Source organism: Nuphar pumila, chromosome 6, assembly GCF_984573655.1.
Source record: "Nuphar pumila chromosome 6, dmNupPumi1.hap1.1, whole genome shotgun sequence".
Taxonomy (NCBI): domain Eukaryota; kingdom Viridiplantae; phylum Streptophyta; class Magnoliopsida; order Nymphaeales; family Nymphaeaceae; genus Nuphar; species Nuphar pumila.
In genome coordinates, this window is record NC_143254.1 from 29,834,490 (window position 1) to 29,859,317 (window position 24,828).

General features: G+C 38.5%; 1 pseudogene; it reads left to right on the plus strand.

Moving 5' to 3' along the window:
• Nucleotides 1-16,675: 16,675 nt before the first annotated feature.
• On the plus strand, nucleotides 16,676-19,093 carry LOC149834524 (polygalacturonase QRT3 pseudogene; annotated as a pseudogene).
• The last annotated feature ends 5,735 nt before the right edge of the window (nucleotides 19,094-24,828 follow it).

The window sequence follows — 24,828 nt, forward strand, 5'->3', positions numbered from 1 at the left end:
GGGAGGTGCATTTTTTGGGTTTTGTTCATCATGATGACGACAGCGAAAGATGGAATGATATGCAAGTGTTGAAGGTTGGACCATGCATGCCTTAGGAGTTGCCATTTTTTTTCCAACTAGGAGTATTGAATCGACTAATCCCTAAGTGGGACTCTGATAACTCGACTGATGGGCAATTGGTCCTTTCGGTTCTAGAATCAGGAAAACATATTGTTGTGCCAATACATACACAGCTTATTTGATGTGGTTTGAAGCCTTGTTTTTTAATCTACAATAATAAACCTCACACCAAACATACTTGTTTAGTAAGTAGCATGGGTTATTATTCAGTTTTGAAGAGAAGAATCAATATGCCATATGGAAGTGAGTGTAATGTGGTTCGGACATATTTGCATCACCAGGAGCTTTTTATTTACTTCTTTTCCCTTTTTTTTCGCGATGATGAGGAACCAACCGGAAACCCTAATTGGCCAAATACCAATTGCATCACAGGTTTGATCCCAGGAAGAATTGAACTCTTCATTGCAAGATGTTATCCCCATCAGCAGTGTTTTTTTTCAATTTTAAATGGGAAAGAAGTTTTATTTGTCATTTTCACATATAGTGGTAGAGAACCTTTTATACCGTTTCATAGTATTTGGATTTAAAATCATCTTGAAAATCAATCCCATTATATGATAAAATTCATGGCTACACAAATGCTAATGAGAACATTGATGATGGTTGTAATTATAAAGAAGCTGATGACTCTGGTTGGAATAGTGTTGATGGTGTTGACCTCACATTCATGATGATGATAGCAATCCGTCATCCAAATATTATTTTAATAAATTAATACTAAATTGAATTAAAAAATGTTTGTTCCATCATATTGCACCAGATCTTTTCAACTATAAAAAAAAGGGAGAAGATGGTGAGTAAAGGGTCGGTCTCAACTTTACCTTCAGATCAGAGACCTAGTCGCTGGCTAAGCATGCCATACTTATAGTCACTTTCCCTAAGGTGTAAACCTGTGGTACATCCCTTACCCTCAGGGATACCAAAGAATTCTCTACATAAAGAGAGATTTTAAATAAACAAATCTCACGAATTGCTGTCAAAGTCTGAAATTAATATATTTTTTTTCAACGGGTTAGGCAGACCCCGACCAGTTTTACAACCATACCAATTGGGGTTCGAGCTTGCAACGTCCCAACATAAGGTGACGTGCACTAGCTGCTCCTGCCAGACAAGCTGAGCCCCCATTGGTAAAATTAATAAAAGTTTCCAAACACAAGTTTCTCCATGTTTAAAAAAAAAGCAACCAATTCATTTTAAAAATATTCTTATCTTTTTTTTTTTATAATTTTCTTCAGACAATCAAACGGCATCTTAAAAATAAAAATAATCTAATGCAAGAAAAATCAAAATAAAAAAAATTATGATAAAGAATTTACTGGACCTATGTGAGGGCTCGACTTATGAATTGTCACCAAGTTGATGAGACGTCACAAGTTTGAAACTAATGGGTAGGTGGGCTTTAGCCATGGGTATGATGCAGGTGTATACAAGAGCAATTGGGGCTTAAAGCCAATGGAGGAAATTTTTTGTTTGTCATCCCAAAAAAAATGTCCCAATGCCTGCAATCGATATGATTCACACAGTCGTGGAAATAGGTTGATTACCTTCAGTCAGCATTCACTTTCAAAATTGAAGGTCTAGATCTGTCACAGAGATTCGTGGACACGAATATGCATGATGCGGGTTCAACTTAAAAGTTTGATTTTTTTTTTCCGAAAACAGAACACAAAATATTTTAAAATTTTGGTCAATAAAAATCTACCTTTTGATATTTTTAATACTAAAAAATACACTTTATATGGGAAAACTTCAAAAAGTATTAAAATATTATTTAAAAAGATTAAAATAATAGTCATACATGTCAGTGTCATCATGTCCAAGCGTGTCCACTCATGTCACCAGGGACACACCCGGCAAAATGGCATGTCCCTATGACATAGGGCTACATCAAACACATATTTGGCCTACCAAAATTTAATAACGCTCTAAAATTTCATTATCTTCACGTTGGACACCTGAATATTAATGGTTCAAATCAGTGCCACCAAATTATCTTACTAATTGTGCTTCATATTGTCAAAGTACACATTAAACTACCAAAATGAAAGAACTAATCATAACATCTATAAGTGTAGGAAAGGTAAAGAGCCCTATTTTTGTAGTTCTTAGGATGCACTTGGGGCTTATCGGAAGAAAGGAATCAATTTATATAGTAGTCATTGCCTCAATAAATAGGGAAGTTCTCATCAAAGTTCAATATTAATCTTTGAGCACTTGTCATGGGATTTATGATCACTATCAAGTAATAATAAGTAAAAAAAAAAATTCTTTGTATATACATTTGAACCATTGTAGGTCATATTTATTTTTATCGAGAAATAAAAGTTTTTTGGGGGTTTTGTCAGTCCTATTCGGCTATTCCTATTCATACGGATATCCCTGTCTAAAGGTGCACATCTAGCCATGCTTGTCCAGAGCATTTAATTGGAAAATAAAAAAGAAACATGATTAATTGTAGTGAATTTACTTAGCTACAATGTGTTATATTTTGCACATATTTCTTTGTAATATTAATTTCCATTATATCTCATATGGCTTAATCATATTATGTGCTAACAATGAAAGAACGGGCACTTTTTATGTTTTTTTTCCTAATCTAACCTTGCATGTGGTCAGTACGGTCTATTTGGTAAGAATTAACACTCAGACCAAGCTTTAGATTTTATAAAATTTTAGACGATTGATTTTATAAACCTATAGGTGTTGGAATTAAACATTTTAAAAGTAGATTTCTATAAAATCAAGTATGTTGATCATATACAAGTTCAAATAAAAAATAACCCCAAAGCCTCATTCAATCGTTGTTCACACTTGGGTACGTTCGGGTGGTGCAACTCGCATGTGATTTAGAATCAGAATGATTTGCTGATTCCATTCCCCAGGAAATCTCACGGCTTGCCGTGATTTTGGTTCGAAATCACAGGCTGCTTGAAATCTCATGTTTGGTTGAACATGAGATTTCCAAGCCCTCAGAAAGCGATTCTGTAGAAACGAACTGAACGTCCCCTTGGTGCTAACAACCAATGAAAGAACACTTAAAAGACGGCCCTAAATGCTGCTTTATTGTGTGGGTGGTGGTGGTGTTTGGCATCAAAGATGCTCCATGGGTGTCATTTTTAAGGACAAAATATAAGCTGAGTGAACCTTCACAATCATGGAAGTGTAAATAATCATGAAAGAAGGGATTAGGCAAACAATTCACAAAGCAAGAGGAATCAAACTCACAACTCAAATGAGCTCTCACACCTAATGGCATTTTCACTATATTTTCATATTACAAGGCTTGTGATGCAATAACACGATGTAGACTCAGTACACACCGATCCACGATCCAAAATCCAAATAGATCTTAACACGCGCGGAAGCTTTTCACGAAAATGAGACCGAATAGGACTTGGAAAAATAGGTTTTTTGAAACCTGTGCACTCTGTTTCGACAGATGCAGCTCAAATAAAAGTTGTGTGCGACTCACAAAACTTTCCAAAAAACCTAAAATCACTGAATTCAGATCAGCGATGTCCGCTCTACGGACTCAAATCTGGGACTGACGAACAAGGTTACGACAAACTTACAATTTCTATGGACAGTCTATTTGATGGAGTTTTTAACCCTGCAAACAATGAAGTTTGTAAAAACTCCCAACTGAAAAATCGAATGTCAGATTCAGGCCTTTTCAAAAAACTAAAATTTGAATTTTTCTGAGTTTTCTAGAAGGCTCTACGAATTTTTAAATTCTGAAAAATGGTATAAGTTATTGATAAAAGAACTAAATTTTTCACTATTCGACAACAACAAAGATTGATATTTTTAAGGTACTTAAACAAAAATTCAGTTAAAACTCAAAACATAAAAATTATAGATCTAAGTTCTAGCTTTCCACAGAATTAAATAAAATGAATTTTCATGTAGAGAATCTCAAGATAATGAAAAAATACCGAACACCACTAGGAGTGTTCTGAACCGAACTGATGACAGTGGATTCTTGTTAGTCCGAGACTTTGATAACACTTTTCACGGGCTCAAATGGCTGATTCACGAATGACCTCAACTACAAAGTTGTAGGAAAATGTCAGTATCAAGCACAATACGATTGTTTCTTTGGAGACATTTCTGACAACTCAGGATTCAGGAATCCGAGTTTTGACAGAAAATTCGAGAAAATACTTTGAGACAACAATCACTTCTTAACATAAAAATATACTAAACATATATTCAAGACTAAGAAGTATCTTACTGGACTTACAACAACATGCAAGTGATGAACAAGATACATATGAATAGAAAATACGCCAAGAAAGTCAAGAGAACCAGAAAATATGATGAACGGGTGAATGTAGCAATGGATGTCGCTTGAAAGCAGCCGACACCAGAAAGAAAGCCTTCGATCCACAACTCAAACCAGTAGCCAACACCACCAAGGATGTTGCTCAACCACAAGGTCGGTCTAGACGAGACCACCTTCACAACCAAGAAGAATGATTTCTTCTACACTCCAATGAATCTCTCCACCAAATTTTCAGCCACCAAAACATGTTTTTTCCTCTCTCTAGAACCAGCCACCATCCAATTTCGAAAATGAAGCCCCCTTTCACCTTGGTCGACCTCCCCTTCATAAAAACCTTAGAGCTTGGGGAAAAGCCACCATAAAGGAGTTGTGTCTTTCTTAAACCTTGCCTCAAAAATTGAATTTGACTAGCCTATTTTTGGCCATGAGCATTAAAAAGGTCCAACAACTATTTTTTACTTGGAATAGTCAAAGTTGAATTTGAACCAGGCCCAAATCAGTCCACCCCAAAGTAGCACCAACTAGGGCTCCAATGAGATGGATCGAGATCCGGATCGTGCAACGAATTGGATCCTGCACCAAAAACACATTAGAAAATGCAAATACGAAAAATAAAAACTACCCACATTCCCCATACACCCTATAGCACCACAAAACAATCCTATAAGGTACCAGAACTATCTGAATCCATAGAATCCGGCTCCTAAAAAAAAAAGATTACATGAAATAAATATTACCGATACAATATCCAAAAATACGATTCCACGAAGATGCAATGGAATCAAAACAACAAAAGAAGGAGCACGTCGAGCATCGACTAAATGGAAGATCCACTAGGACAAGGAACGTCCTGCAAGCGTGTGAATCGCCTTAGGTAGCGATACCCTGATTGGGTCTAGAGAGTTGGTTTGGGATCCAACTTCGCTTCTGAACTCTGAATCTTTGAATGCTTTGCATCATCCCCCCCAGGTTGAAAATGCTTCATCCTCGAAGTCGACTCCTCTCCCTCAGCATCACTACTGTACCACTCCAAGTGTTTGACGTTGAACACGTTTGAAGTTGTGATTTGAGGCGATAACTGAACCCTGTAAGCATTATAATTAATGATGTCAGTAACTGCACAAAGACCAATGCGCTTAGGCACCAACTTATCATGTAATTCATGAGGTAAACGTTCTTTAGTAAGAGTAACCCATACCAGATCTCCAAGTTCAAACAATACCTGTCGATGCTTCTTATCATAGCTTGCTTTATACTTACTGATGTTGTCTTAAAGATTCAGATGTACCTGTTCATGAATATCTTGCAACAAAGAAACACAATCTTGAATATAATTTAAAACAGAACCAACAACAAGAATAGGAGCTAAGTCAATAGGAGAACAATGATTAAATCCATACAAAATAGTAAAACGATTCACAGATTTATTAAAAGCAAATTCAGCTTGTACAATTATTTAAGACCATGACATTGGTTTATCATTAATTAAAGCTCACAACAAGTTTTCTAAAGACCAAATAACAACTTCAGTTTGATTGTCGGTCTGAGGATGATGCACAATGCTAAATTTTAGATTGGTTCATAACTTCTTCCATAATTGTCGTAAAAAATGTCCTACAAATTTAGCACTTCTATCTGAAGTGATAGTTTTCAGAATTCCATGCAATTTATAAATTTCCTTGAAAAACAAATCCGCAATATGAGAGGCATACATGATTTTTCTACATGGAATAAATCGGGTTATTTTTGTGTATCGATCGAAGACCACAAAGATAGAATCAAGACCATGAGAGGTCTTAGGCAACCCTAAAATAAAATCCTAGTTATATCTTGCCACAGTTTCTCAAGAATAGGCAAAGGCAAATATAACCCAACATTAGTGATGTTTCCCTTTGCGATATGACATGCATGACATTTCTCCACAAATCTATTCACATCCTTTCGCATGTGAGGCCAAAAATATGTTAAAGACACCAAATAAATAGTCTTGTCTAGACCAAAGTGTCATTCATTATGTATCTCAGAAATCAGACGTTGTTTCAGGGAACAGTCAAGGATACAAAACAATTTGCCCTTAGATAAAAATTGATCAACCAGAGAGAAATTGTCATGAGGTTGGCTGTTCACTTCATTAATAACTTTCAAGAAATAATTATCCGACTCATATAATGATGTTCCTCAAAACCCCAAACAAATAACTTCATAGAAGACAGAAGAATGTTTTTTCTGCTTAAAGCATCAACAACAACATTATCCTTTCCTACCTTATGTTTCAGAACAAATGTGAATTCTTGCAGGTACTCTACCCATTTGACTCTACGAGCATTTAACTTATGCTGACCGTTGATGTATTTGAGAGCCCCATGATCAGTATGGAGAATAAATTCTCGATGCACCAAATAATGCCTCGAGTGCATTAATGCTCTAACAATAGCATATAATTCATTATCGTATGTGCTATATTTTAGTTTGGCTTCATTCAGCTTCTCACTAAAGTAAGCAACAAACTTACCTTCCTAACTCAACACAGCACCGATTTCTACTCCAGATACGTCACATGACAATTCGAAAGCAAGTTCAAAATTAGGTAAAACTAACACGGACGTTGAACAAAGATAGGACTTCAAACACTCAAATAATTGTTGAGCTTCAGGATTCCATTGAAATATCTTTCCTTTGATACAATCAGTCAATGGAGAAACGATACTACTAAAATGCGAAATGAATTTCTTATAGAAGGAAGCTAACCCATGAAAACTACAAACAACAGTAATGGAGTTTGGCACAAGCCAATCTTGAATTAAATTAACCTTTAAAGGATTAACAAATATATTCGTCGTCGAGACCATATAACCGAGGAACAAAACTTCAGTGGCCCAGAAGATACACTTATCTATAGAGGCATAAAATTGTTCATTTTTTAGAATATCAAACACTAAATGTAAGTATTCAAGATGCTCAGGCGCAGTTCAACTATATATGAGAATGTCATCAAAATAAACGACCAGAAATTTGCCGATGTAAGGTCAAAAAGTTTGATTCATGATTCTCATTAAGGTAGATGGAGCATTGGATAGACCAAATGACATTACAATCTATTCATAAAGACCATCACAAGTTTTGAATGCGGTTTTCCATTCATCGCCACACCTAACTCGTATCTGATGATATTTGCTACGCAGATCTAACTTAGAAAATATTTTTGAACCAGTCAGTTGATCCAACAGATCGTTCAATCTTGGAATGGAGAACCTATACTTGATGGCTATTTTATTGATAGCTCGACTATCAATGCACATCCGCCATGTTCTAGTCTTCTTTGGCACAAGAAGAGCAAGAATCACACATGGACTAGGACTTTCACGAATGTGACCCTTAGTCAGGAATTCTTCAATCTGTCTACGAAGTTCTTCATACTCCGTAGGACTCAAGCGATAATGTGGGGCATGTGTTAATACCGCACCAGGTTGTAAATCGATATGATGTTGGACTTCCCGTAGAGAGGGTAATCCATCTGGTAATTTGTTAGGAAAGACTTCACGAAACTCCTCTAATAGGGGTGTGACTCTAGAATCTAGGGTTTCAGACTTTGACTCACCATGCGATGAATCATAATCAACTAAGAACAGAAAATAACACATGTTAGATTGACTTAGAGCCTCTTGGAGCTCATGTTTGGCAATAAAAGCACTTAAAAGCTTGACTTTCGAAGAAGCAGGTTTGGATGAAGTAGGGTGGGAAACTTGGGTGGTATAAGGAGTACAAGATGATAAAGTAGATGAAGATGATGAAGACAAATATGATAAATCCTTGGACGACTTTAAATTAATCTTTCGTCATTCGAAGGTGAACGAGTATGAGTTAGATCGACCATTATGAATAAAAGAGCGATCATACCGCCACGGTCTTCCGAGAATGATATGACTAGCATCCATGGGGAACACATCACACCAGACTTGATCAAAATAAATGTTTTCAATAGAGAATTTGGCTAAGCATTGCCAGTCGACATGGACATCAACGCTCTTTTGGAGCCAAGACATCTAATAGGGACGAAAATGAGTCTTACAACTCAATCCTAACTTGGTCATGACTTTGACCAAAATCACGTTCTCACAACAACCAGAAGCTATAATAAACCAGCATACTTTCCCATTGATGGTACACGCGGACTAAAAGATGTGAGTTCTTAGCCATCGATCATTCATTTCTTGTCTCAAGGCTAAACAAATCTGCCTAGTGATGAGTGCTTCGCCTCTATCAGGCAACAACACATCCTCATACACGAATTCCTCTTCTAGTTCTTCTTCAAAAGATTTAATCTCAGGATCATAAATGGGATCAAACTCGGAATTGAATTGAGCATCATCTTCTTCATGAATTCCTTCAACAAATAAGGCTTTGCCACGGCATTCAATGGACTTGTGACCATGTTTTCCATAAGTATAACACTTGATGAGGGTACTTGAACTAGGCGTCCTCACATGATTTCCTATCGAACCATTTTGGCTCGTAACCCTAGGTGGGTTTGACACATTAGGATGATGGTAGGGTGGGATAGCCTTTACAGTGAGGATCGCTGGGACCCACGCTGTTGGTCTAGTCACAGGACCAGGCCTAGCTAAGGTCTTCCTCTAGATAGACCTTTTCCATTGAAGTATCTTTTGATGTGTTTCAGACACAGTCTATCACTCCACAAAGTTGAACATATCTTGTAATTGGAAGTTCAATCCTTCAATGTACTTCGATACAAGTTGTTCTTCACTTTCACGGATGTCGTTCCGTGCAACGATATCATAAAATTTTTTGGTGTATTGGTCCACCAAACAAGTTCCTTGCTTAAGGCTTTGGTATTTCTGATAAAGTTCTCGGTGATAGTTTAAAAGAAGGAATTAAGCACGAAGTTTCTGCTCCATGTGCTCTCAATGCTCAATAGGGGCACGACCTTGATGTTTGTGCATTTGCTTGAGCTGTCACCACCAGGCTGCAACGCGACCCTTTAATTTGAGGGAGATTAATCCCATATGTTGATCCTCAACAACTTCCTTAAATTCAAGAAATTCGTGAACTTCGCTGATCCAATCTAGGAATTCTTTAGGAGTTTCAGTTCCCTTGAATTCTGGGATATCAAAACGCAATCCCGAATCCCAATGAGATCTCTTGGGCTATAAGTTATCTCTTCTCTTTGGACTTTGTCAGTGTGACTCAAGGTCATCATCAGAATCATATGAACGAGTCTCATGTTTTTCTCGAAAACTATGTAGACTCCGCTCAACTTGCCGTTCATTAACTCTAGCATTTTTGTCCATTTGATGAGTTAAATCTTTAACTCGATGATTAGCCTCAGTGAGTTGTCTTTGCAAATCTCGCACCTCATAATGATGATCATGTTCATTGTTTCCTCTATTAAAGCTATTTTGACCTCGATCGCCCATTTGACCTGCCATGGTGAATGGTTCCTAAAAAAAAAATTTGGATTCCCCATAACACCGAGAATCGTGTCGGATTGAAAAATTTGTCAACTCTTGCTCTGATACCAAAATAATGCAATAACATGATGTAGACTCGGTACGCATTGATCCACGATCTAAGATCCAAATGGATCTTAACACGCGCAAAAGCTTTTTACGAAAATGAGACCGAATAGGACTCAAGAAAATAAGTTTTTCGGGAGCTGTTCACTCTGTTTCGACAGATGTGGCCCAAATAAAAGTTATGTGTGACTCTTACAACTTTCTAACAAACCTGAAATCACTGGATTCGGATTAGCGGTGTTTGTTCTACGGACTCAAATCTGAGACTGACGAACAAGGTTATGACAGACTTTCAGATTCTATAGACAGTCTATTCAACAGGGTTTTTGACTATGCAAACAGTAGAGTTTGCGAAAACTCCTAATTGGGAAATCGAAGTTCAAATCCGGACCTTTGCAACAAACTAAAATTTAGAATTTTCTGAGTTTTCTACAAGGCTCTACAAATTTTTGAATTCTGGAAAATGATATGGGTTATTGATAAAAGAACTAAATTTTCCACTATTCGTCAACAACAAATATTGATATTTTTGAGGTACTTAAACAAAGATTTAGTTAAAACTCAAAACATGAAAATTGTGGATCTAGATTCTAGCTTTCCACAGAATTAAAGAAAACGAATTTTCATATAGGGAATCTCCAGATAAAGAAAAAGTACAGAACACCACTAGGAGTGCTATGAACCAAACTGGTGACAGTGGTTTCCTGTTAGTCTAAGACTTTGACAATACTTTTCAGGGGCTCAAACGGCCGATTCACGAAATAGACCCAACTACAAAGTTATAGAAAAATGTCTTAGATTTTCGAAAATCTAAAGAACATTGGAAACCCACCAGTATTGAGCCCAATACGGTCATTTCTTTGGAGACATTTCTGATAACTCGGGATTCAGGAATCTGAGTTTTGACAGAAAATCCGAGAAAATACTTTGAGACAACAATCACTTCTTAACATAAAAATATACTAAACATGTATTCAAGACTGACAAGTATCTTACTGGACTTACAACATCATGCAAGTGATGAACAAGATACATATGAATAGAAAATATGCCAAGAAAGTCAAGAGAACCAGAAAATATGATAAACGGGTGAATGTAGCAACAGATGTCGCTGGGAAGCAGCTGACACCAGAAAAAAAGCCTTCGATCCACAACTCAAACCATTAGCCAACACCACCAAGGATGTTGCTCAACCACAAGGTCGGTCTAGATGAGACCACCTTCACAACCAAGAATAATGATTTCTTCTACACTCCAATGAATCTCTTTACCGAATTTTCAGCCACCAAAACACGTTTTTTCCTCTCTCTAGAACCAGCCACCAGCCAATTTCGAAAATGAAGAAGCCCCCTCCCACCTTGGTTGACCTCCCCTTCATAAAAGCCTTGGAGCTTGGGAAAGAGCCACCATAAAGGAGGTGTGGCCTTCCCAAGCCTTGCCTCAAAATTTGAATCTGACTAGCTTATTTTTGGTCACGAGCATTAAAAATGTCCAACAATTATTTTTGACTTGGAATAGTCAAAGCTGAATTTGAACGGGGCCCAAATTGGTCCACCACAAAGTGGCGCCAACTAGGGCTCCATTGAGATGGATCAAGATCGGGATTCAGATCGTGCAACGAATTGGATCCTGCACCCAAAACACATTAGAAAATGCAAATGCGAAAAATAAAAACTACCCATGTTCCCCATACACCCTCTAGCACTACAAAACAATTCTACATGGTACCAAAACTATCCGGATCCGTAGAATCCTGCTCCTAAAAAAAAAAGATTACACGAAATAAATATTGCCGATACAATATCCAAAAATACGATTCCACGAAGACGCAATGGAATTGAAACAATAAAAGAAGGAGCACATCGCACATCGACTAAATGGAGGATCCATTAGGACAAGAAACGTCCTGCAAGAGTGTGGATCGCCTTGGGTAGCGATGCCCGGATCAGGTCTGGAGAGTTGGATTGTGATCCAACTTCTCTTCTGAACTCTGAATCTCTGGATGCTTTGCTTAACCTTTTTGGAAAGTGGAGCTTCATGACTTCTTAAAGATGCACCGACAAATTATGAAAAAACAACAACAGAAATCTATATCGTTTTGATGCTTTTTGTATACAGGAATTTATATTCAGCTCTAATACGATAGTGAAACAGTTTTTGCAAAAATCTTGGAAAGACCATCCTCACATATCTCATGGTTCGGGTGGCCCAGACTTGGCCCATTTTATTTTATTTTAATTAGGAGAAACCACTCCAGGCACAGAGATCTAGCTGTGTTGGGTCCGACTGCCATACTAATGGTCTCTCTTCATGTCGGCGTATAACTCTGATGACTTACCCCTCAACACCAGGGAGTCACCTAGCTTTTGGCGCACATGAGATGTGAAGCTAGACTTCTCGTCAAACGGTCTAGGCCCTATCCCACTACGCCAAACCTCTTGGGTCTAGACTTGGCCCATTTATCCCAATTGATTTCTCTGTTTTTTTAGATATTAGGTGTCTAATGAGACCTCTTCATTGGTGACCATGTACTCTGTTATTTTCCTCTGAAAAAAAAATGAACACTTTCAATGTATCTTCATAAATCGGACCCTACCAAAATAATGCACACATGTACGTGAAAAATACGAAATTAGCTACTTTTTTTTGAAAGGCAAGCTGGGTTTAGTCTGACTCTACCAGTCATACAAAGATACCATTGAGATTTGAACTTGTAATGTCCCAACACAAGGTGATGTGCATCAGCTGTTCCTACCACACAAGCCGAGCCCTGTTGGCTAGGGCGTAGCTAGGATTCATGCGAGGGGGGGGGCAAACAGGGGTGTAGAAAAAAAAAATTGTGTGATAGTCGGGGGTTCGGGGGCAGCGCCCCCGAAAATTTTTTTTAAGATAAAATAAAAAATGGCTACAATTATTAATAAAAATCTATTTCATATGGACAAATCAAACTATTTGCTGCAGTCAGGGCTGGGCTAAAAAATGGATAAAAATCTATTTCATATGGAATCAGGGCTGGGCTAGGACTGGGCTTTTAAAAAAAAAAAAAATTAACTGTTTCGGGACGCAGGACTGGGCTACAGCCCAGTCCTGCCCCCCCCCCCTAGCTACGCCTCTGCCTGTTGGTAAATTAGCTGCCTTTCTTGGCCTGAAGGTATGAAGTACATTGCAAAGCGATTTGAAACCATGGCCTCTCTTTGTTTACACTTGCACATGTCAGTGACAAAGATAAAGCTCGTCTGTTATTGCTAGGGATGTCAATGGGTCTGATGTGACATCCTATCCGAATCCAAATTCGAATTCGATTAGTCGGATTCGGTAGCCAAATCCAGATATAACCCAAACCCAATCAAGTGTGAATATTAATTAGAATTTGGATTCTGGCACCGTATTGAGTTTTTCATTGAAACTCAATCCAAATCTGATTAAATCTGAATCTGACTAAAACCCAAACCCAATTAAGTTTGAATATTGGGTTTTAAGCAAGTCCGATCTGAATTCACTTTTAACTCTTTGTATCCGATTAGGTTTTATCATTTTTCATCCTAATCCGACCCGTTGACATCCCTAGCTATTGCCAAATATGACAATGAAACCCAGCTACATGTAATCTCTTTAATTTCTGCTAGAGCTCTGTTGAGCATGTGAACCAAATTATAGGAGACCAGAGCTCCATTATGACTTAGCTCAGGCTTAGGTTGGCTTGGCCACATACCTGTTTGTGACAGCGAGTTGCACCAACCCCAAGATCAGGGCATGGTTTTGGGTTTATATGATCAGTGGACTTTTTTTGTTGTTGATATTTACACAGAGAAACCACCCACAACATTATAGACCTAGCCGCGCTGGTTCTGCCTGCCCTACCATAAAACTCCATGGGATTATCCCTTGACCCCAGGATATGATCGGCGAACTTACCTTTAAAGACCCCCTACTGTGCTCAGCTTGCTCCACTGAGCATGTCTGGGCCGAGTCAATGTGCCCAGAATTGCTCTAGGGTCTTTATTACACTCTTATGTCACAGTGACACCATTTAGAGGAAGTGCCATGGGTAGCCCGAGTTGGATATGTTATCACATGATGACACAACTCTGACACGTACAGATATTGATACAGGACAGAACATGGTGTCCTTGACCTCCACTGGCTGCTAATGAAACGCCCCCTTAGGGCACCCTACTCGATTGATATAGGAGTGGATCCCGGGCTGGGGTACCCAATTGGTAATCAGCAACGCAACCTGAGATGGGCCGAATTTGGGCTGCCACATCAACCCGAAGCTCCAAAGATGTCATACCTAACCCGACCAATTAATAAGTAGGCCGGGTTCTAGGTAGGGACAAAGAGTCACTTCGATGAAGCCTGGCCCGACCTAATAACATTCAGGTTTTGAAGGGCCTGACCCAACATGACCTGAATCCAGATAAGTCTCCCAAAGAACCCGAACCTGACAAGGGCTAATTCGAGCTGGACCGATCGATGTTCCCCCCCTAGTTTTACAAAATGTTCTAGAAGAATTTAGGGCAATATTGTTCACTGGCCTAGCCAGGTCTAGAATTACGTGGGATTTGTGATTCACATTGGACTTGATTGCCTTAATTAGTTGAGTTGGACCTAACCCCCATTCAACTTTGGTGAATGTAGGTTGAGGTCTAGCTAGGTAAAAAATAAATGCTTTGTTCAAGAATAGAAAGGATGCCAAACGTAGTCCCTGCAGACCCAGGCAATGCTAGCCCTACTTCGACCAACTTACTTGATTCCATCCCTTCATTCCAAATCAAGTTGGTCAACCTTAACACCAACGATGCTGTTTTGCAGTCAAGACCCCAACTGGTTTCCTAGATGACACAAATACAGTTGTTGTGGGGTCCAGCTTTACCTACTGTTATTGTTAAATGGGTCGGATATAATCAGGTTCAAAGTCAGTTTTGGATTCGAATGCTTAGAGCTTATACCAAACTGGATCCAATTAGTGTGTATATATATATAATCAGGTTGGAACTTGCTGGACTTTAAGTTGGAACTTGAGAAACTCTGATGATAATTTTTTTGGTGATGAAAAACCCTCACCGAAGCCAAGAAAAAAACACTGGGAGGGGACACCACAATCAACCTCCTTTATGCGGCCCACCTCCTCTAAAAGCTATGGACACCCCCGTGCGCCAATGGGGTTTGATCCGGTGCCTTCATCTTATCAACCTCACAACCACCCCGCTGGCAACATAGGCGAACCACCCCATCATCTGTAATTTCAGGTCTTCTTATGACAGGTATAGGTTTGGTGTTTTGAAGACCTTAAATATCTATGGCCATTGTTTAGCTGGAAATCTGATACGATTGCTGCATTTCTGGTTAACTCCTTGTCACTCTTCGCTTTGTATAGTTTTTTTCCATGAAGGACAAGAAAATCACCATAAAAAATCAGAGACCTGGTCGCGCTGGTTAAGCCTGCTAATCGAAATCTGTGTAAACTCATTGCACACCCCTTGCCATCGTGGAGTTGTCTAGCTTAGGTTGAGCAAAGACTTACCCTTGCCCTCATTATTGCAAGTGGCTGACACTCATGAGAATGGAACCCTGACCACTCACCCAGTGGTCAAGGTCTCCTCCACTGCACCAAACTCCTTGGGCTTCACTTTATACAACTGTTATTGAAGCTTATGCATGAATGAAATGTTTTTCTTTCTTCTAAAAAAAAGTTTAGCTCGGGTTGAGATATTTACATGGATATGGGGTGTCACGCCCCCAAGACAGATGCAAAAAGTGAAAAACATGACGGTACAAAACACGAAAAATGCTACAAATAAATAAAGTCTGATTAGCATTTGGATGTTACTTAGCTTACCAAAGCTGACTAAATGGACCCGAGTCCCATTAGCATTTGGATGTTACTAAGCTTACCAAACTGACTAAATGGACTAGGATTCAATCCTATATCTGAACCTGAACCATTTACATCGCCACAGAAACCATTGAGATCTCTACTAATGTATCAAAAGCAAAAGAAAAAGAAAAAGAAAAAGGCATATTTGTCATTTGAGTAAAAGTAACAAAAATTGACATCAGATGTCTAATACGTTCTGCTGATGAGGGTAGAGAAAGGGGTCTCAAAAAAGAGGTGGCAGAAAAGCAAAGAATTTTTAGTCAAAAATTAAGAAAAACTAACACAAATTGGATGTCCTTTTCTTAAAGGAGCAGGTAAAGAGAGCCACCAAGGCAATAAATTCCTTCCTTTTACTCGAACCCCAATGACTTAAATCCTTCACTTATACCTTCTCCCCAAAACACACCATCCCCCATTTGAATGAATCAATGATACCCCCTTACCCATAAATTTTCTCCAAAATGACATAATGAATGACAACAGTGTCGTGCCCCCTTGCGTGCTATTCTTAACAAAAACTACAAAAAATGGCGTGTCATGTGTCCTTTCACCAAACATACAAACAATATCAATCGGTGGTGTTCATATCGATGACCACTTTCATAATATCACATGCAAAGTTCTTGCATAGTGAAAAAGGAAAATGAGAAATTTTGATATTAAACAAATTTTTTTGTTTAGTTTCTCTTCTGTTTTCCCTCCTTGAAGTTTCTTTAGCGTGTCAATATTTAACAAGTACACAATCTTTGTACCCTCTTGTATGAGCAAAAGATACATATATGTGCACGTCTCACGTCTTATAAGAGAAACTCCCCCTCCCTTCTCCTGGCTGTGGCCCAGTGAAATAGGCTCAAGATGGCCATAAGATATGTGTTTGTTGCCTTGGTGGCCTTGGCAAGCTCACTTGTGCTTCTGGAATCTGGGCAAGAATGGAGGGTGGATGGGCTTTCCGGCGAGTCCGATCGTTCGCGCCTCAAGGAATCACACTTTCTCAAGCCTTGGCTTCTTCACCGGAACTTGGTTGAAGTCTCGCCTTCGCCTGTGTTACCACCGGTGATGCTCGCAGACATTTTTGTTTCCTTCTTGTCTTTCTTTCTTTTGTTGGCGGAGGTCTACTACTCTCACCCAAACATGCTTTACAGAAAATATATTGTAATATTGTCTGACAAAAGAATCTATCAAATTAATTTGCAGAAGACACCGTCTCCGCGGATCTATCACGTAACTGCCTACGATGCGGACCCAACAGGTAAGACAGATAGCACGGATGCATTAACAAAAGCGATCTCCGATGCATTTCAGCCGACAAATGGCAGTGTTCTGATGGATGGGATTGCTGATCTTGGTGGCTCAGAGGTTCACCTTGATGGTGGTGCTTATCTGATAAGCCGGCCCCTTAGATTTCCTGCCAGTGGTGGTGGAAACGTCCTGGTAATTAGTCTTTTCTTGGTTTATATGTTTGCTTACAAGAGCGAACCACCATGTATTTTCTTGGAATCGATCGATCATTAGTTTCATATTTTCTTGTTTCATTTTTTTCCCTCAACAGAGGAAAATGAATGGATTATTTATATTCCAATCACACACCTATTCCAATCTTTCTTCTCAACTTTTAATGAAATACTCTCAAACAAATTTTTTTAATGGAATATCATAACCCATTTTGTGTTCCTTTTTTTATTGAGGATATTATAACCCATTTTGTGTTCTATTGGAATATTGTATTTGTGCCTTTGTGACAATTAACCACCTTGGTGCTCTTCCAAATAACGGTTTTCCTTTCTTTTTTACATTTGTGGTGTGAAATTTTTTCACAACAAGCATTCAATTATGTTTGGATAGATCTCTGTTTTAAGATTCTTTCATGGTCTTAGATTGATTAAAATATGAATCAATTGGGGATTGAATGAAATAGCTGGATGGTAAAGTCACACTATCACAACAGAGGGTTCTCACGTTCAAATTGCAATAAAAAAAGAAAAAACTAATTCACTAACATTTTTTTTTTATAGAAAGCCACTTATACATTAACTACGATTTTCCCTTTACTAGTCCGTAAGATAAAACGATCACCCACCTTGATGTTCTTTAAAATTAATCACTTTTTTCATATGCTTTTCGGTTGAGTTCAACCTTTTACTTAAGTACATAATAAAAAGCCAACTTGGGAGCTTTCCCCTTTCTTTCCAAAGTTTTTGGTACGTATGACTATTTTATAATTTGAAATGATTTACTAATTCATCATTGTTTGTCTTTGATACTTAGGTTCATGCTGGATCATTAAGAGCTTCAGATGATTTTCCTACTGATGGATATCTTATAGAGTTACAACCATCTTCACCATCACATGAATACGAATATATCACATTCAAAGACTTGATGTTGGACGCAAACTATAGGGGTGGTGGGATCTCAGTTATTGACTCATTAAGGACTACCATAGACAATTGTTATGTATCACATTTCATGACTGATGGTATACTAGTTAAGGGCGGCCATGAGACCTACATACACAATTCCTTCATTGGCCAGCATATTACGGCTGGCGGCGACCCAAACGAGAAGAACTTTTCCGGTGTAGGGATCAATCTTATGGGCAATGACAATGCTGTTACTGATGTTGTTATATTCTCAGCTGAAATTGGAATCTTAGTCTCTGGCCAAGCTAACACTCTCACAGGGGTTCATTGCTACAACAAGGCAACTGGTTGGGGTGGAACTGGAATTTACCTACGGACACCCGGTCTAACGCAGACACGCATCGTGAATTGCTATCTAGATTACACTGGAATCATCGCTGAAGATCCAGTGCAACTTCACATCTCCAATTCTTTCTTTCTAGGTGGTGCTTTCGTTCTGTTGAAGTCTGTAAATGGTATCATCAATGGGCTCAATATAGTTGATAACATGTTTTCTGGTGGAGGCACACAAGATATAGTGCAACTGGATCAGTCCAAGAGTGCTTTTACTACAATTAATCAAGTGGTGATAGATAGGAACAACGCTAAAGGCATGAATGTGAGGTCTACAATTGCTAAGGGAATGGTTGATGGGAATGGAACTAGCACATGGACCATTGATTTCTCAAGTGTTCTTGTGTTTCCAAATCTCATAAGACATGTACAGTACACATTTTTCACTGTTGGCACATTTCCAAAACATGCTGTTAGAAACATTTCAAGAAATACTGTTGTGGTAGAATCTGACAGCCTAGTATCAGCCACTGTATATATGTCAGTTGACCAAAACACATTGCCTATCTATAATCAGTGAGAGTTTCACGATCAAGAAGTAGCATGAGCTCAAATGAAAAGGCCACTCATGTACTGCATTACTAAGTCAATCCTTGAAAGGACACAGGTTGATGGTGAAGGCAAAAAGTCGATGCCAGCAGACAGGGGAAGAAAGGGTTTAAAAATGCCCATTTGTGTTTGAATATTTATTATATGTCATATGTGTTAATTTCCATTCAATGCCATGTACTGCAATACGAAGTCGATCCAGGACATAGGTTGATGGTTAAGGCAAAAAGTTGATGCCGGCAGACAGGGGAAGAAAGGGTTTAAAAAGGCACATTGTGTGTTTGAATATTTGTTGTCATATGTGTTAATTACCATCCAATGTCATCCTCATGTAATTTATTTATTTTTAAATAACAAGGGTTCTACGAATCAACCGATTTGCAATGTAATTGATGTGAATATTAACAGTTTTTCTTTTCTTTTTCCTTTTTGTATTTTAACTAAACCATTATTTTGAGTAGGGCAGAACTCTCAGCTCGGCTCATTTTCGGCTAATAAAGAGCTTGTTTGAACTCCCGAAATAAGCCCTGCAAGCCAAATACGAATTAACGGCAAGTGTTCAGCTCGTCAGCTCATATGGACATGCTATATTTTGTATCATAGAGTGTTTATCGATGCAGGGGACCTGAACCCAAGATTTGTTCAGTCATGGATCTAGTTTCAAAAGTAGGGGACCATGTATTGTGGAAAGATAAACCACCCAAATGGGAATGCTAATTTGATGTTTAACCACAGTAGGTTTTGTCTACTGTAGGTAAAGGTGGGGAGCCTTAATCTCCCAGCTTGATAATAATAAAAAAAATCCCATTGCTTACAGCCTTGAAAAATGTATTTGTTTGTACATAAGTCAGTTTGAACTTTTAAATCAGTAGGTTTAGAAGTCCGAATTCTATTATTTTCAGCTCAGAAAAAAATGTATTTTTTTCTAAATAAGCTGGCTAAAACTTAGCTTGCTTACCTCAGGTTTACCATGAGCTTGAGCTTGAGCTTGGCTTGACTCAAAATAAGAACAAGCTGAGCTTGAACAGCCTTTGTTGAATTTGTTAGGCTCGTTGACCAGCCCTACTTTTGAGCTTTATATGGTGGTGCCCACTCTGCTCAACTAATAAAAAAGCTTAGGTGATCAGATGCGTAATGACCAATACTTATTACACACAAGAATCGGTTGGTTGGTCTTCAATGGCTCTTCTTTTTATTCATTCCCTTTATCAGACTTTCTTTACCATTGCCTACACAATATGCATAATTAATAGGCTTTTACTTTGTGGGTAAGTAGCGGTTAACTAACTATCTTTAGAAAAATGGAAGAGCACTGGTTTAGTTGTACGGCTACAAAAGTGCATGATAATGGAGTAATCTCATGCAATTAACTAAGAGTGGTTGTTTCCTATTGTCACCAAACTCAACCGAACTTGGTTGACCAACCCATAGCTACCTATTTCAGTGAATGGTTGAGAGTGGCTCATTATTTGTGGGTCTCTAAACTTGTTTAGGATCATCCAATTAGAAGACCGGTTTAGTTATTATGTTTGGCATAACAACTGTAGAGCAGAGATTCATCCGGTAGGCGGTGACTTGTGAATGTTATCAAGTTGACAGGACATCACAAGTTGAAAACCCGCAGGTGACATCTCTTGCCACAAGGTTGAAGTAGGGTGTAGTGTACCCGGGGGGAAACCTTTAAGGGTTTTACCAATAGGAGGTCAGTCAATGTGCTGTCGGTGATGAGAGGGTTTTTCCTTGGTTTATTAAAAAAAGTAAGAGGCTAAATACTGGAAAAAATAATAAACTAGTCACACTTGAAAAAGTCATATGGTGGCGGTGCATTGAACCGATGTGACCTAGAAAACAGGTGAGAACGTGATCATGCTTCCACAACACCATGTCCCAAGGAATCCAAGTTATTCAGTCCAATAGCGAATTAGTAATAAGTCAGTTCAAGTACGAAGGCTAGTGTTGGAAAATGGTGACCTGAGATGGGCTGGGCTGGGCTTGGGCTGCCACAAAGCCTAATAAATATCAAGCCCAACCCACCCTTCCCCATTTACTCTAGTTTAAAGTGCCGCACTTGATGGATACCGGTTATAAAGTGTTTGGTCCCGAACACTGGATCATGCCTCAATAAAACCTGGTCCGACCTGAACTCGGCAAGAGGAGGTTGGGCTTCTGGCCAGTGAGGGATTGAATCACCAGTTGGGCCCTAATGGGCCTTGGGTCAGGCTGGGTTGGGTCGGTCTTATGATTTTTTTTTAACGGGCCAAGTTCAAACAGTTCTAACTCAGATTGTGTGCAGCTCTAATCACCATCATCATCATCATCTTCCATTTCCTCCTCCTCCACCTCCTTTTCTCGTTCATCTCTTCTTTAACTATTGTAACTAGAAATAAAGCTTAAACCCAGCTTTTAATGGCTCTCCTCTTTAACAAACTAACGATGCAGACAAACGTGTCCTGTACTTGGGCTGTGAACCATATGGATATTTGTATATGTGTGCCCAATCAATGAACTTGAAAAAAAAACCCCATAAGTTTTCATGCATGAATCTCCCCGTGTCGGTGTTATATGGGAGGGTGGTGTTTGTTCTCACCGAAACACAAATTCGCGTGTTCCTGTGTGTACCGAGGAATATCTTGAGACCCGCGATAATTCATATGCCAATGTTACCCATGATGACTTTATAATAAAATAACATATAAAAAAGGTAGATATGCTTTTGATGGAAATGTCCTCCCATAAGATAGATATGCATTGGACGAAAATGTCCCACTCCCTGTATATACATTTGCATGTTCTGCCTTTGTTGCAGCACAAGCTAAAAACAAAGACAAAAGAAGGAGGAGGAGGAGCAGGATGAGGAGAGGGAGAAGCAAAGAAATGCACTTGTTAGATAAAAAACTTTTCCTGGTTCGTTCCTACCTCGTGGAGATAACTATAAATCGAACGGCTGGTTCGATCATTGGTGGGCGTCAAGGGGGATTTGTCGGCCATCTCTTTTTACAGTCTTCTCTTCTTCTTCATTTTCGTTAGGCAATATGGAAAAAAGCAATGAAGCATAAACATTCCAACAAGTGTCATTAAAGCGTCGTGAGTACCTTTCCATGTCATCGTGCTATTGTTAAAGAACGTATGTCATCGTAAGTGTCATTAAGGCATTGTTTTGTTATTCCAGGTAAATTTTATCGTTTCAACGGTTGGAAACTTGAAGACATTTGTAAGATGCTAAGACCTGTTCACAAGAATGCTTAGTTACAGATGCGAGCAAGGGCCTCTACCCCATCCAGTATCGTCCATTCACTTAGTATATGCAATGTAACACAAATTACTGTTGTAGTAACATGTATATCGATTTATGAGATATTGTTTTGTTTGTAATATATTATGCTGAATTGTCGTATATCGATTTGTAAGATATTATGTGTTTTCTAGTGTCGATTTATAAAATATTATTTTGTTTGTTGATATCGATTTGTAATATTATACTGAATTGCCGTACATCGATTTATAAGCTATTATGTGTTTTCTAGTAACAATTTGTGAGACATTGTTTTGTCTGTTAATATCGATTTGTAATATATTATGCTGAATTGCCATATATCGATTTATAAGATATAATGTGTTTTCTATTATCGATTTGTGAGATATTATTTTGTTTGTTAATATTGATTTGTAATATATTATGCTGAATTGTTGTATATCGATTTGTAAGATATTATGTATTTTCTATAATCGATTTGTGAGATATTATTTTGTTTATTAATATCGATTTGTAATATATTATGCTGAATTGTCGTATATCGATTTGTAAGATATTATATGCTTTCTACTGTCGATTTATGAGATATTGTTTTGTTTGTTACTATTGATTTGTAATATATTATGCTGAATTGTTGTATATCAATTTGTAAGATATTATGTGTTTTCGAGTATTGATTTGTTAGATATGGTGTTGTTTGTTAATATTGATTTATAGGCTATTATGCTTAACTAATCGGTAGTCATTGTTATATGCATCTTGAATAAATCGTAGTAAACGTATGCGCTGGCTAACACAAATTGATATTTTGCACATGACAGTGTTGAGCATATCAATTAGTTGTAGTAAAGATGACATATCACAATCATTGGGAAGTCATGGAGCAACAGACATCCGTACTGTCGACGCACCTGAAGAATTGAATATGTGCACTAATGATGCACATGATAAGAAGAGTGCATACATTGGATTCAATCTTGACTTGAATATTCTAGCAGACGAATTGCAATTCAATAATGAGGTAGACGATCATGACACTGCACTTGACAAAGGTACTGGCACCTCAAGTCTACATGATAGTACACTTGACTCTGTTCCCGTAGAGAGAATGTAGTTTAATAATGAGGAAGTTGCATACAAATTTTACAATGATTATGCCTTAAAAATTGGCTTCATTGTTAGAAGGTATTCTTGGGCAAAAAATGCACAGGGTGTCGTGGTGAGAAAGACATATGTTTGTTCAAAGCAAAGTTGAAAGAAGTCAAGTGGAAATCCAACAAGGAGCATGCCAGATTCAAGATGCGGCTATCCAACGAGAATGGTGTTAAGAAGACTTTCAAATGAGAAATATGTAGTTTGTACTTTAATCAATAATCATAACTATGAATTAGCCACTTCATTTATGACTCCTATGTTAAGGTCACATCGTAAAGTAACTAAAGCGCATGCTGCAATTGCAGGCATTGCACCAAGAAAGGCATATAATTTCTGCGTGCACGTAGATGGTGGTCGCGAGAATATACCATTCACACCTATGGATCTAAGAAACCACTGGAGAAGGAAGAGGTCAGAAAACATGAAGAATGGAGCAATATGTTTTTTGGTTGATTGCCTACAAAAAAAATCAAACATTGACCCTAGTTTCTTTAGTGCAATGCAACTGGATGAAGATGGGTATGCTGTGAATATGTTTTGGGCAGATTCAAAGTCAAAAGTGGATTATGAATGCTTCAATGATGTGCTTGCTTTTATACGACAATGAAGATTAATGGGAAATACTGGCCATTTGCGCAGTTTGTCAGAGTGAACCATCACTTACAGAGTTGCATATTAGGTGACGCTTTTTTGTATGACCATACCAAGGAAACCTTTGAGTGATTGTTCAAAGTATTTACACAGGCAATGAATGGGAAACACCCTGGAGATGTACTTACAGATGATGCTCATGCAATTGCAGCTGCAGTGTCTCATGTATGGCCATATGCACATCATCGCCTATGTTTGTGGCATATCTTTCAAAATACAACAAAGAACATATGACACATTTTTAATCAGAAGACAGGGTTTGATAAAAAGTTTATATGTTGTGTACTTGAGAGTAGGGGTGGCAATTGGGTCGGGTTGGCGGGTCAGCATACCTCAACCCGAACCTGACCCATGGTCAGCTGTGGCAAACACGAACCTGACCCGTTTATTAAACGGGTAACCCGACACGACCCACCAACCCGCTTAATAAACTGGTTGGGTCAGGTAGACCGGTTGGTAGGTTAGCGGGTTAGCGGGTCAGGTTGGCGGGCGGGTTGGTGGGTCGGGTTAGGGGGTTGACCCGCCCGCCTAACCCGTTTATTAAACGAGTTAGTCGGGTTGGCGGGTTGGCATACCCCTAACACGAACCCGACCCATTTAATAAATAGGTTAGGCGGGTCGACTCGTTTATTAAACGAGTTCGTTTT